Genomic DNA, 12,681 nt, shown 5'->3' with positions numbered 1-12,681 from the left:
AACAAATGGCATTAATGATTAAACAACTAAAGTTGCCCTCTCAGAATCACCAGGAAAGCTTGTTATGGAAATTCTTGGGCCCCAACTAAAAGAGAGAGTCAGAGTCTTTGAAGATGAAGCCCTTCCTGTTTGCAGCTCTTTCGGTGATTCTAATGTGCACTATCCCTTGGTCTAAAGAGCTACTCTTCAGTGGCCTTTCTTTGTCCTCTGGAGCGCCATACTCAACCCTGGAATACTGCCACCACGGTGAGTAGGCGTTTCCTCCCAAAGACATTTTTCCACATTAGTATAAATCTTCTGTAGTGGACAGATATATTATTTGGGTGAAAAGAACATTATTTTGAGATTTGGTATTAATTTATATCACACCTCTTCCACAGGTAAAACACACAGCTTGGAAATTTATATATACACAGTGCGGCCAAAAATAGGTTTATTTATTTTCTGTAATGACTCCATAAGACTCTATAATGAAGGGCAGGTAAATTGTGTTTCACAGATAGAAGCATTATGCAGACAGATCAGAATAAAAAGGGAGGGTTTCGATGACTACTAGCTGAGGCAGCTTCCAATGAGTTGACGTGCCCCAGATATCACTGTATGTCCCCTGCAGGGACACACCGCACATAAACTATTATTGCAAGCTCCAAATTCAAATGGCACCCAAGGCGCTTACATTGAGAACTCATGCCTGCCACCCACCATGCCGAGGAGTCTCGAAACTTTAGGGGCCAGTAGATCGCAAGCAATAAAAGGGTGCCATTCACTTGGATGAGAATTTGAACCTCTGTTCCAACAATGTATATGAGGGGAAACCCCCCCAAAAAACAGACATTTATTTATAAAAATGTGTGTATTTAGTCTTACATGTTTAAACTTCAGTCACCTTCAAAGTACTCTCCATCTGATGCAAGGTACCTATTGAGATGTTTTTCCACTGCTCAAAACAAGTTTTGAACTTGTCAATTTTGGTGCCTTTTATTGCTTCTGGCATTTTTTGTTTCACCTCTTCCACATCAGCAAAATGTTTCCCTTTGAGGACTTTTTTTCATCTGGGGAAACAAAAAAAAGTTGCTCAGGGTGAGACTGGGTGAATAGGGGGGCGGGGTAGAGGGGTCCTGCCGTTTTTGGTCAAAAATCGCTGTACACTCAGTGCTGTGTGGGCACGTGCACTTGTAAATTACCCATCACGAAATGGGAAAACATGTTAAAGAGTCTTCAAAAAAAATTCACTGAAGCCAAACACAGCCTCTCACAACAATGCCAGCTGGTACACTGATCCACATGGGTTCCTAGAACACCCACCTAGCGGGGGAAGCCTGTACTACAAGGGGTCTGCCCCCCAGAAGATAATTCTGGTTTTTGAGAGGTTCATAAGTCACTCTTCCTTTCCATGATAAGGTTGGATACATTCTGTTCTACAAATATTGAGTAGCTCCTGTCCAGCCACCTGTTTTATAATGAGCTAACTTCATATCATTGCTGCCTGAATAAACTTGCCCAACTACTATGCTATTCGCAAAGTGTATGAGCTTGGGCCAGTTATTTAATTACTCTGGGCTTAACTTTCCCCATCTGTTAAATGGGAATACTGATAGCACACCTACATTATAATGTTTTTGTGTCCATTAGCTAACATAATATATGTGCAGTGCTTAAAACAGCACCTGACACATAATAAGTGCTATATAAATGTTATTACTATTGTTATTATGATCTATTATTCCTCCATGGCCTTGTAGAAACAAACAAGTCTCTAAGCCAACTAGTAGTTTTCGAAAACAACAGATGTTCTGTATTCATGATTGTCCTGAGTGGGTGTGCACACATGTGTGAGCGCACTCATGCTCCTGTGCATGTTGGTAAATCATCTGTTGGTTGGAACATCTGTGTTAAGGAGGGAATGTCTATGCATGTGACTGTGTGTGCTGGGAGGTCTTCAGTAATTCCTATTCAGGAACAAAAGTATGTTTGAAAGTGCAGAGAGATTCTTAGGTTTATAAGTAATAATAGTTATTTATTGAGCACTTCAAATTGACCAGACCCTTTATAATTTTATTTAATTCTTATAAAAAGCCTTTGAGGTAAGCTTTATTAGGCATAATTTATGAAAGAAAGAGTTCATACTCTAAGTTAAGCAGTCGGAGCAAGAGCCAATAGCTGTAAGTAGCCTAGTAGTTATTTAAACCCAAGCGTTGTTGCTTCAAATTGCTCTTTTTACTCTATTTAGTCATGTCCTAAATTAATGAATGTCTAACTAGCGAGCCTGAAAAGTAGTGATGCCAAAATTTCCACTGTTAGGCCTTATCATTTAATTGATCCACCCAGTCATCCAACAAACATTTCTTGAAGGAACAGTTTGCTAAGCAATTTGGATTTTTTTTTAAGCCTAAGGCATAGCATTTGTTTTGAGAATTTCACACTTTAGAAAGTAGATGGACAGGCAGACAAATAAATGTGGATTATGCTGGGGGGATACATAAACAGTGTGGGAACCAAGAGAGAATACCTAACTTCTAGATGGAAGAGGAGAAGGGAGGTCAGGGAAGGCTTCCAGGTGAGACAGCATTTCAGAAAAAAATGAGCTGAAGTTTACCGAGACTCACACAGGAAGGGATGCCATGGTCTTTCTAAATGATGATGTTCTGGTCTATAAAGGCTGGCCAAGTATTTCTCAGACAGCTGGAGGCATTTTTACAGGTGGAGTCTTTGGCCTATTTAGATGCACTTACCATACACCATGGAAAACAGAAGTGGGTCAGATGAGATGTGAGTGAAAATAGACATCATTGGCATTTCCATAGGAATTACTTGAAATTTTGCTTGGTTTCATTGGTTCAATTGCATAATTCCTTGCATAATTATGTGTTAAAATTTGTTTAGTGTTCTATCTTGTATCATATGTTTTATCTGTCCCTCCACTCCACCATCCCTCCCTCCCACTAAACTTCAAGATCCTTGAGAGGACCACTCAAAGTACAAGTTGCCTGGAAATGAAATCAGATCATCTCCTTAACCAAGTCAGATCCAGAGATGACATCTGACAGAGATTCATCTTTTTAAATCAAACTCTCATCCCTGACATTGTTTCGGTAATCACGCCAGAGAATTTTTGAAAAACAATGTTTTACCATCCCCTGAAAACCAAGACATTTTCCATTTGTGATAATAGTTTACAGAGGGAAAAAGCTTTGTGTGGTTTTTAGATTCAACACAGGAAGAACAGAACATCAAGTGCTACTTAGACTGAGAGACATGAACCTAAAATCTCTCCTCAGTGAATAAAGTTATTTGGAGGACGATTTATTTATTAAAATTGCGCATGTTGCTATGATACAAATTTTCAACAGGCACATAAGTTCTCTGAAGTTACTGATTTCCGAAAGGCAGTCCTTGTGCGTGGTGGGGGTGCGGTAACTTGGCTGCCAAGCAGCACCCTGTGTCCCCTTGGGGGCAGAGTGAACTCTGGATGTGTGTGTCCCTCTCCTGGTGGTGAGGAAGGATACACGACTGACTCTCAGCACTGGCTGAGAAATTCACCAGTTCAATGGATTGCCGCTGTTATTTTCCATCATAAGAAAAGCACTGATGGCTGAATAAATTCGTACGTAAGACAGGCTTTTGGCCAAACACATGAAAATTCAGTTTTCCTGTTTGGGGTTACACACATTTGTAACATTTGCACATTTCCTTAATATATCTTTATCAAATTGCTTGTGATGGAGAGTTAGTGAAGCCAGGAGAGTTGGGGTGGGATCAGTGAACAGGGACGTGGAACATCAGGCAACAGGAAGGAGAAAATTTCTCATGGATGTTAACTGATAACAAAAACTAAGATCAAGGGGTTAAACTTTCATGGCCACAGTTTGGCTTCAAATAGCATCATTTTTTCTAACCAAGAGTATTGTTTAACCATAAATAGACAGGTACCAGCTATTGAGAAGGCAGGCTTGGAGATAATTTGTGAACTTGGAACCCTGGCTGGACCACCACTTGCTCTGTATCCTTAGGAATATTATGTAATCCCTCTGTGCCTTATCTTTCTTAATTGTAAAATATGGATAACCATAGTGCATAATTCATAGAATTTATAAGAGAAACAGGTGAAAGAATATATACAAATTGCTAAGCACATTGCCTCACATACAATAAGACAATTTACAATCTAGTTAACTTACTGAATGTTTCCTAAATGCAGTCACCATCCCAGGAGTTGTATGCATATTATCTCATCTAATTAGCATGATAACTCCATACTAATGGAAGTTTTCATTATTCCCTACTTGATAAATGAGAAAACTGAGGTGTTAACTAAGATACAGAAGTCCAGCATCTCACAATGGTGGAGTAAGGATTCAACCCAGGCAGTCTAACTCCAGAGCCCACGGTCATAATCAGTGATCATGTTTTGAGTTAGGAATGTTCCTGGCACATTTAAAGCATTACATAATTAGTAGCCATTCCCCCTCTTATTATTAATAATGGAGGAGATGCCTTGGACGGCAGGGACCTGAAACTATTCAGGGTTTGGTTAATCACCCTCTAAGAATTCTGCATGAAGGATGACTACAATTTATAAAAAATTATTCATTGGCCTTGAATGACCCTTTCACCTCTGTATTGGCTTTGGAAACAAGCGGATGTAGATTAGAATACTGACTGCTACTTTCTAGTTATGTGACCCTGGACAAGGTGTTTAACATCCGTGGAAGCCCAAGTTGCCTGTATAATTAAGGTAGTAATATCCACATTATAAGGAGTCAATAAAAAAAATGTACATAGACTTTAGCTCACTGATTAACACATGGTCAATACTTGGCAGATGATAGAAGTAATTTCTAATATTATTATATTTATGTTTATTTAAGTTTTTACTTCCTCAATCTATTGTTTTCTTTAGTTTCGCCTTTTAATGTTGCTTACTTAATGCCCTAGAAGAGACATCTTTAGATACAGTCATCAATAAGATGACTCTGCTACTCTGTAAAGGGAAAAGACATAAATGAGTACCCTAGGTAAGGGAAGGTGGAAAAGACTAGAAGGAACCATTGGAACCGGAGGAAGTAGAACTAAAGTAAAAAAGGGAGGTGATGTAGGAGACCTATGGGACTGGCCCCTCATTTTGGCCTAAATCTGGTGCCACAGTTCATTCTTAGGATGCATTGAACCAATGACTGTCTAAAGGCCACTGAAAAATGCCCATATGTGCCCAGCAAGTATGAGAAGAGGAGGAGGCACCCCTTGGGTCGAGCAGAGTCAGAGTCCCTAGTTACACCTTCAGAGGCAGGGACTCAAGCCCACCCCAGCGATCCCTGGCCCCACGGTGAAAGAACCATGGTGAATTCTGCATTGTGCCTTATTACAGAGCTGAGGTACTTAATCAGAGAGAAGAGAGACTATGCTAATGGAGATTAATGACCTTGACTGGAACAAATCAAGGTGCACACTGCAAAATGCAACCTATTTAGATAAACATATTGCATTCAAATTGCACATTTAACTCTTTAAGGATGATCTCAAAGTCATATTTTTAATAAAAATATTTAGTAGATAAATTTAGCATCCTTTCTGATGGGAGAAAAAATTATTAACAGGTGTATTTTAGTTTTGAAGGGCTTTTATCTCATTATAGGTTTGTGGCTATGTGAAGGAAGGGAGAGAATGAAGGAGGGTGGAAGGAGGGCATTCAGGGAGAACCAAGTATCACAAAAAGAATGAAGCAGAAGCTGAAAATTCAGGCTCCATGTGCTTCTCACACTATAGTTAGGCTGTCACTAATGTGGCTATTAACTTTTCATGTTCAGATTTATTACACTGTCATTACCGCACTTTTCTTTGCTGATGTATCAAACCACTATTACATATTTGTTGGCATCTCATCTATTTAAGGGAAACAAGTGATTACGCGTTGCCAAGGAGACTAATAAGGAGTGTGCAAGCAAAAGACTGCAGAGTTCTTGGTGGAAGATAACAAGTCACTGGTATTTTGTTTTGATTCAATCATAAACTATCTCACTGTTTGAAGAAAAACCATCTTCTCCCTCCTATAAAAAACTAGGGCACTTATTCAAAGGATAAGCCTACAGATGTTTTAGAGACAACATAAATGCACATGGTAGACCAAAAATATTTTGGAAAATAGTAACTTATACTAAGCTTTCGTAGAAACATGTAGTTACTTCTGGGATTTTTGAGAGAGTTCATCTCCATCAGAGAACTGCAGAACCAAATACGGCTGAAGTGTTTCTGAAAAAGATAAGATACAAGATTATGGTTGTGATTCAGGTTTCCACAGACTCTGTGACACATATTTCAAGAAAATAATGTGGGCCTTAGAGTTAGGCTGATGTGGGTATCACTTCTCCTTCTCAGGATGTTGATTGTCAACCTCATCCAAGTCACTTGTCTTCTCATGTCCCTTTGCTTGCCTAGAATATAGAGAAAATGATAATATACCTCAAGCAATGTTGAGAGAATTAAATAAAAGAACTTATACAAATCACCTAAAACATGTTATTTCCAAGAATGTGGAACTTCAGATCATCATTCATTGAATTCAAGCATTCATTGAATATTTGCATTTACTTAGGCACACAAATATACACAAGACCCAGTACAGTTTCTAAACTCTGAATTTTTACAACAATCTAGCAAGAAATTCAGAAATATAGTATAATTCTAACAGAGTGTTTTCAGTATGAATGCAAAGTTGATTGGTTTGGGGTAATGCTAACTGCAGTAACAGATAAATCCCTTAACACTTTCTTAAAATTATATTTTATTGATTGTGTTATTACACTTGTCTCAATTTTTCTCCATTGCCCCCTTCCACCCAGCCCCACCCACTCACTCAGGCCATCCCCACACCATTGTTCATGTCCATGGGTCATGTGTATATGTTCTTTGACTACGCCACTTCTTATATTGTACTTTACATCCCCATGGCTATTCTGTAACTACCTATTTGTATTTAATCCCCTCACCTCTTCACACACTCCCCCAAACCCGCCTCCCATCTGGCTACCATCAAAACACTCTCTGTATCCATAATTGTCTTCGTTCTCCTTGTTTACTCAGTTTGTCTTTTAGATTCAATTGTTGATAGATATGCGTTTATTGCCGTTTTATTGTTCCTAGTTTTGATCTTCCTTTTCTTAAATAAGTCCCTTTAACATTTCATATATAATGATTTGGTGATGATGAACTCCTTTAGTTTTTTCTTGTCTGGGAAGCTCTTTATCTGCCTTTTGATTCTAAATGATGTATTTGCTAGACAGAGCAATATTCGCTGTAGGTACCTGTTCTTCATGATTCTGAATATTTCTTGCCAGTCCCTTCTAGCCTGCTAAGCTTCTTTTGAGAAATCAGCTAAGAGTTTTATGGGAACTCCCCTGTAGGTAACTAACTAACTGCTATTCTCCTTTTGATTTTAAGATATTCTCTTTATCTTTAACCTTTGGCATTTTAATTATGATGTGTCTTGGAATGGGCCTCTTTGCATCCATCTTGTTTGGGACTCTCTGTGCTTCCTGGACTTGCATGTCTGATTCCTTCACCAAACTGGGGAAGTTTTCTTTCATTATTTTTTCAAATAGATTTTTAATTTCTTCCTCTTTCTCTTCTCCTTCTGGCACCCCTATGATGAGAATGTTGGAATGCTTGAAGTTGTCCCAGAGACTGCTTACACTGTCCTAATTTTTTTGGATTTTTTTTCTACTTTTTTTTTCTGATTGGTTGTTTTTTGCTTCCTTATGTTCCAAATCATTGATTTGATTCTTGGCTTCATCACTCTACTGTTGTTTCCCTGTAAATTTTTCTTTATTTCAATTAATGTATCCTTGGTTTCTGACTGGATCTTTTTTATGCCCTTGAGGTCTTCACTAAGTTCCTTGAGCATCCTGATAGCCAGTGTTTTGAACTCTGCATCTGATAGATTGCTTATCTCCGTTTTGTTTAGTTCTTTTTCTGGAATTTTGTTCTGTTCTTTCATTTGAGCCGTGTTTCTTTGTCTGCTCATTATGGAAGCCTCCCTGTGTTTGTTTCTATGTATTAGGCAGCACTGCTATTACTCCGTGTTTTGGCCTAATGTAGTAGGTGTTCTGTAGGGTCTAGTGGCACAGCCTCCCCTATCACCGAAGCTGGGTGTACTTGAGGTGCGCCTTTCATGTGGGCTGACTACACCCTCCTCTTGTAGTTGAGCCTTGATGGCTGTTGGCAGATCAATGGGAGGGATTTACCCATACTAGTCAGCAGCAAGGACTGGCTGTGCCCACTGACCACCAACCTCCGCCCTCCAAGGAGGATCAGCTGTGTAGGGGCAGGGTTGTAGTTCTCCAATGTTGTCTATAGCTGTCCAGGTGTTGTAGACAAAGGCCAGCCCCCACCTATGTTTTGCCCAGGGTCACCCTGCATGAGCTATAAAGCAATCCAATATGGCTGCTACTTGTGTTCTGCTTGGAAGGTCCCAGGCAAAGTCAAGCTGTGAACCTAGGCGAGCTGCTGCTGGTGTAGTGCCTGGAGGCACTTAGGAAGAGGTACGGGGCTGGTAGGTCACTGAGGCCAGCTGTTGCTTGTTTGATAGGATTTAGGAAGTTGGGAAGCATGAACTAAGACCAGCCATTCATATGGGAAAGTCTCTGCCAACAGTTTGAGTGGGCCATAAATTAGGTGGGATGGAGCCTCAGAGAATCTCCAGAGTGGGGCAAATAGTGTTAGCCGGGTTGATGGAGTTTCAGATATGGCACCAGACTGCCAGTTCTGTGTGGGTTGTTGGGGGAAGGGCTCAGAAAAGGGACAATAGCCTCTGTGTGGGACCAGCCCATTCTGCATCTCTGCTCTGCTTACCAGTATGGATGGGTGTGATTTTTTTTAAATTCCCTAGTCGTCAGACTTCCATTCAACTCGATATCTGACAGTTCTGAGTGATGGTTGTCCTATATTCTAGTTATAATTTTGATATGGTTATAAGGAGCTGAGCCATGTTTACCTGTACCATCATCTTGACCAAAAGTCTCCTTTAAGACTTTTTATTAATAATTTCAACTCGAGTTTCTAGTGCTTAGGTCAGTGGCCTTCGCAAGTTCACTTAACATCGAGAATCCTTTCATTTGATGACTCCATCCTTTTCTGAAAACATTGCTTAATCGTGGACAGAGAGGATGGAGGATTCCACTAGAGAAGTCCTTCAAGGACAGAACTGAAAGAGTTACATGTCACTTCCACTTGAGTTCCATTGGCTGCAAATCAATTGCACAGTTGCACTTGACTGCAAGGGAGACTGGGAAATGTCTTTTAGCTATGATCCCAGGGAAGCGGAAGTGGTTTATGAGCATCTGAAAGTGTCTGCAACCCATAAGTAAGCATAAATACAAAAGAGACACAAGGCAGGACCACAAACTTCAGCCTGGGGTGGTTGATAGAGGGTATGAGAGAGAACTTTATGGAAGAAGTGACAATTGAATTTTGTTGAAAAATGAATAACCATTATGTAGGCAACAATTAACATGACAGGATATTTGAGGCAGTAATTTTTTAAAAATTTTTGGGCAGTCTTTTATTGTTTTGGCATTGGCATACCGTAGATTGTTTCTTCATTCATCTATTGATGGACTCCTGAGTTGCTTCCAGTTTTTGGCCAGTACAAATAAAGCTAGTAAGAATATTTTTATACAGGTCATAGTATTGATGTGTGGTTTTATTTCTTTTGGGTAAATACCTAGGAGTGAAATGGCTAGGTCATATGGTGGGTATATGATTTACTTTGTAAGAAATATGCCAGGCTGTTTTCAAAGTAATTGTAAAATCAGCAGTTTATGAGAGTTTCCAATTGCTCTATATTTTTACCACTGTGTGCTCAGTCCTTTTAATTCTAGCCATTTTAATAGATGTGGTATCTTATTCTGGTTTAATTGGCTGTTCTAAAGACTAATGATGTAAGAATTTTGTGTACTCATTTTTCACCCATATATCTTCTTTAGTGAAGTGTGTTTTCAAACATTTTGCCCCAGCTCCTTCTTTTAACTGTGTTGTTTATTTTTTTTATTATTGAAGTCTAAAGAATATTTATATATTCTTGAATCAAGCCCTTTATCAGATATATACTTTGCAATGATTGTTTTGTCCCCCCAGTCTGTGGCCTTTCCTTGTCTATGGGTCTATTTCTGGGCTACATATTCTGTTCCATTGCTCTATTCATCTATCTTGGTGTCAAAATACAGTCTTCAATTGCTGTAGCTTTATAATGTCTTAAATAGGGTAGTTTTAGTTCTCTAATTTTGAACTTTTTAAAAAGGCTCTTTGCATTTCTATATAGATTTTCAATTCAGCTTGCCAATTTCCATAAGAACAGTCTTTTGGAGTTATGATTGAAATTATGTGGAATCTTTATGTAAATTTGGGGAGAATTTATATGAAATTGGTGTTATTACCCCATTTATTTTGGTTTTCTTTAATTTTTCTCAGCAACTTTTGAAGTTTTCAGCTATAGCTTTTCACATATTTGTCAGATTTATCCTCATGCACAAATTTCATATTTTATGATACTCTAAATGGTATCTTTAAATTCCAATATCTAATTGTTTCTTATGAATATATAGAAATGGAACTGATTTTTATATATGCATATCTTAACATCTTGATAAGATCAGTTACTAATTTTAATATTATTTTGTGTAGATATCATCAGATTCTCTACATTGACAATCATGCCACCTGTGAATTTTGACCATTTTGCCTCTATCTCTCTTGTCTGAATATTTTCTTTCCTTGCTTCATTCACTAGCCAAAACTCTAGTGAATGATAAATAAAAGGGTTGCTTCAAGTTCTGGGGTATTACAAATAAAACTTTCTCTTTTTTCTTAATATTTTATTTATTTATTTTTAGAGAGAGGGAAAGGGAAGAAGAGAGAAACATCAATGTGTGGTTGCCTCTCCTGCGCCCCCTACTGGGGACCTGGTTCACAACCCAGGCACGTGCCTGGACTGGGAATCACACTGGTGATGCTTTGGTTCGCAGGTCAGCACTCAATCCACTGAGCTACACCAGCCAGGGCACAATAAAGCTTTCTTATTTCTTATCTTGTAAGAAAATAATTTAGTATTTCATCACTAAGTATGTTAGCTGAAGGGTTTTCATTTTATTAGGCTGAGGAAGTTTCCTTCTCTCCAGTTTGTGCAGAGCTTTTACAATGAATAGAAGTTGGATTTTGTCAGAAGCTTTTCCTGAGTCTATTGAAATGATAATATGGTTTTTCTTTTATAGTATGGCAATATGATGAATTACATTTATTGATTTTTGAATGTTAAGCCACTTTTGCATTTCTGAGATAAACCTTATTTGGTAATCATATATCATCCTCTTAATGTATTGTTTGACTTGCTCAAATTTTGTTAAGAAGTTTTGTATATATGTTAATAGGGTTTTAGGACTATTTACTTTCTCTGCAACTGGCTCTCTCTCTCTCTCTGTATCAGACTAATTCTTGTCTCATAGACTGCAGTGGAGAGTATGCTCTCCAATTATCGGGACATTTTGTGTAAAATTCGTATTGTTCATTGTTCAACTGTTTGGTAGAATTTTCAAGTGAAACCATTTTTTCCTGGAGTTTTCTTTGTGGGGCAAATTTTAACTACAAGTATGATTTTAATTTTATTAATAGATACAGGATTATAACATGTTATCTAATCCTTTTTCAATGAGTTTTAGAAGTTTGTTTAAAGAATTTGCTCATTTCTCCTAATTATCCAATATATTTACATAAAATTATTTTTAATATTCCTTTATCATGTTAATATCTGATCATCTATAGTCATGTCATCTTGCACTTGATATTTGTAATCTGTGTTTTGCTTTTTCATGACCAATCTGGCCAATATCTATCAATTTTATTGGTCTCAAAGAATCCACTTTTAATTTATTTAGTTTTTCTTAATTTTTTGATGATTCCTATTAATTCCTGCTCTTTTATTATTTCCCTCTTTTGTTTACTTTGTTATATCTTTTTATTTCTAAAGGTGGAAACTGAGCTCTTTGATATCAGATCTTTCTGTCTTTCTTTTTTTCTTTCTTCCTTTCTTCCAATACAGGGATTTAGCACTTGCTCTCACTTGCCCTCTCTCCCTTTCTCTTTCTCTCCATATTCCATTAAGCTGCATCCTAGAAATTATAATATGTGGTGTTTGTGTTTTTAAATAGTTCTAAACACTTTCTAATTTCCCTTGTGATTTCTTGTTAGACCCATATATTATTTACCAATATATATAAAGTCTGATTTTTAATCACCCATCATACATGGATTCCCCAAATACCCTGTTATTGATATCTAAATGAACTCTATTTTGATTAGAGAATATAATTTGCATTATTAGAAATGCATTTATATTTGTTTTATGGCCAAAAATAGGGTCTACTTTGGTGAAAGTCCTATGTGCACTTGAAAAGAGTATATATTCTGCTGGATTTAAGTGGAGCATTCAATAAATGTCAATTAGGGAAAGTTGACTGATAGTCTTACTTATGTATTCTATATCTTTAGTGAGTTTCTGTTTACTTTCTTCTGTTCGTTATTGAGAAAGGTTTGTTAAAATCTCTGATAATGATGGATGTGCCTACTTCTCGTTTCAATTCTATCAGTTTTGCTTCGTCTCTTTGTAAGCTCTTTTAGAATGTGAAAGGCATGTAG

This window comes from Desmodus rotundus, chromosome 8 (genome assembly GCF_022682495.2).
Source record: "Desmodus rotundus isolate HL8 chromosome 8, HLdesRot8A.1, whole genome shotgun sequence".
In the NCBI taxonomy this organism is placed as follows: Eukaryota; Metazoa; Chordata; class Mammalia; order Chiroptera; family Phyllostomidae; genus Desmodus; species Desmodus rotundus.
Note: the sequence above shows the minus strand (reverse complement) of the source record.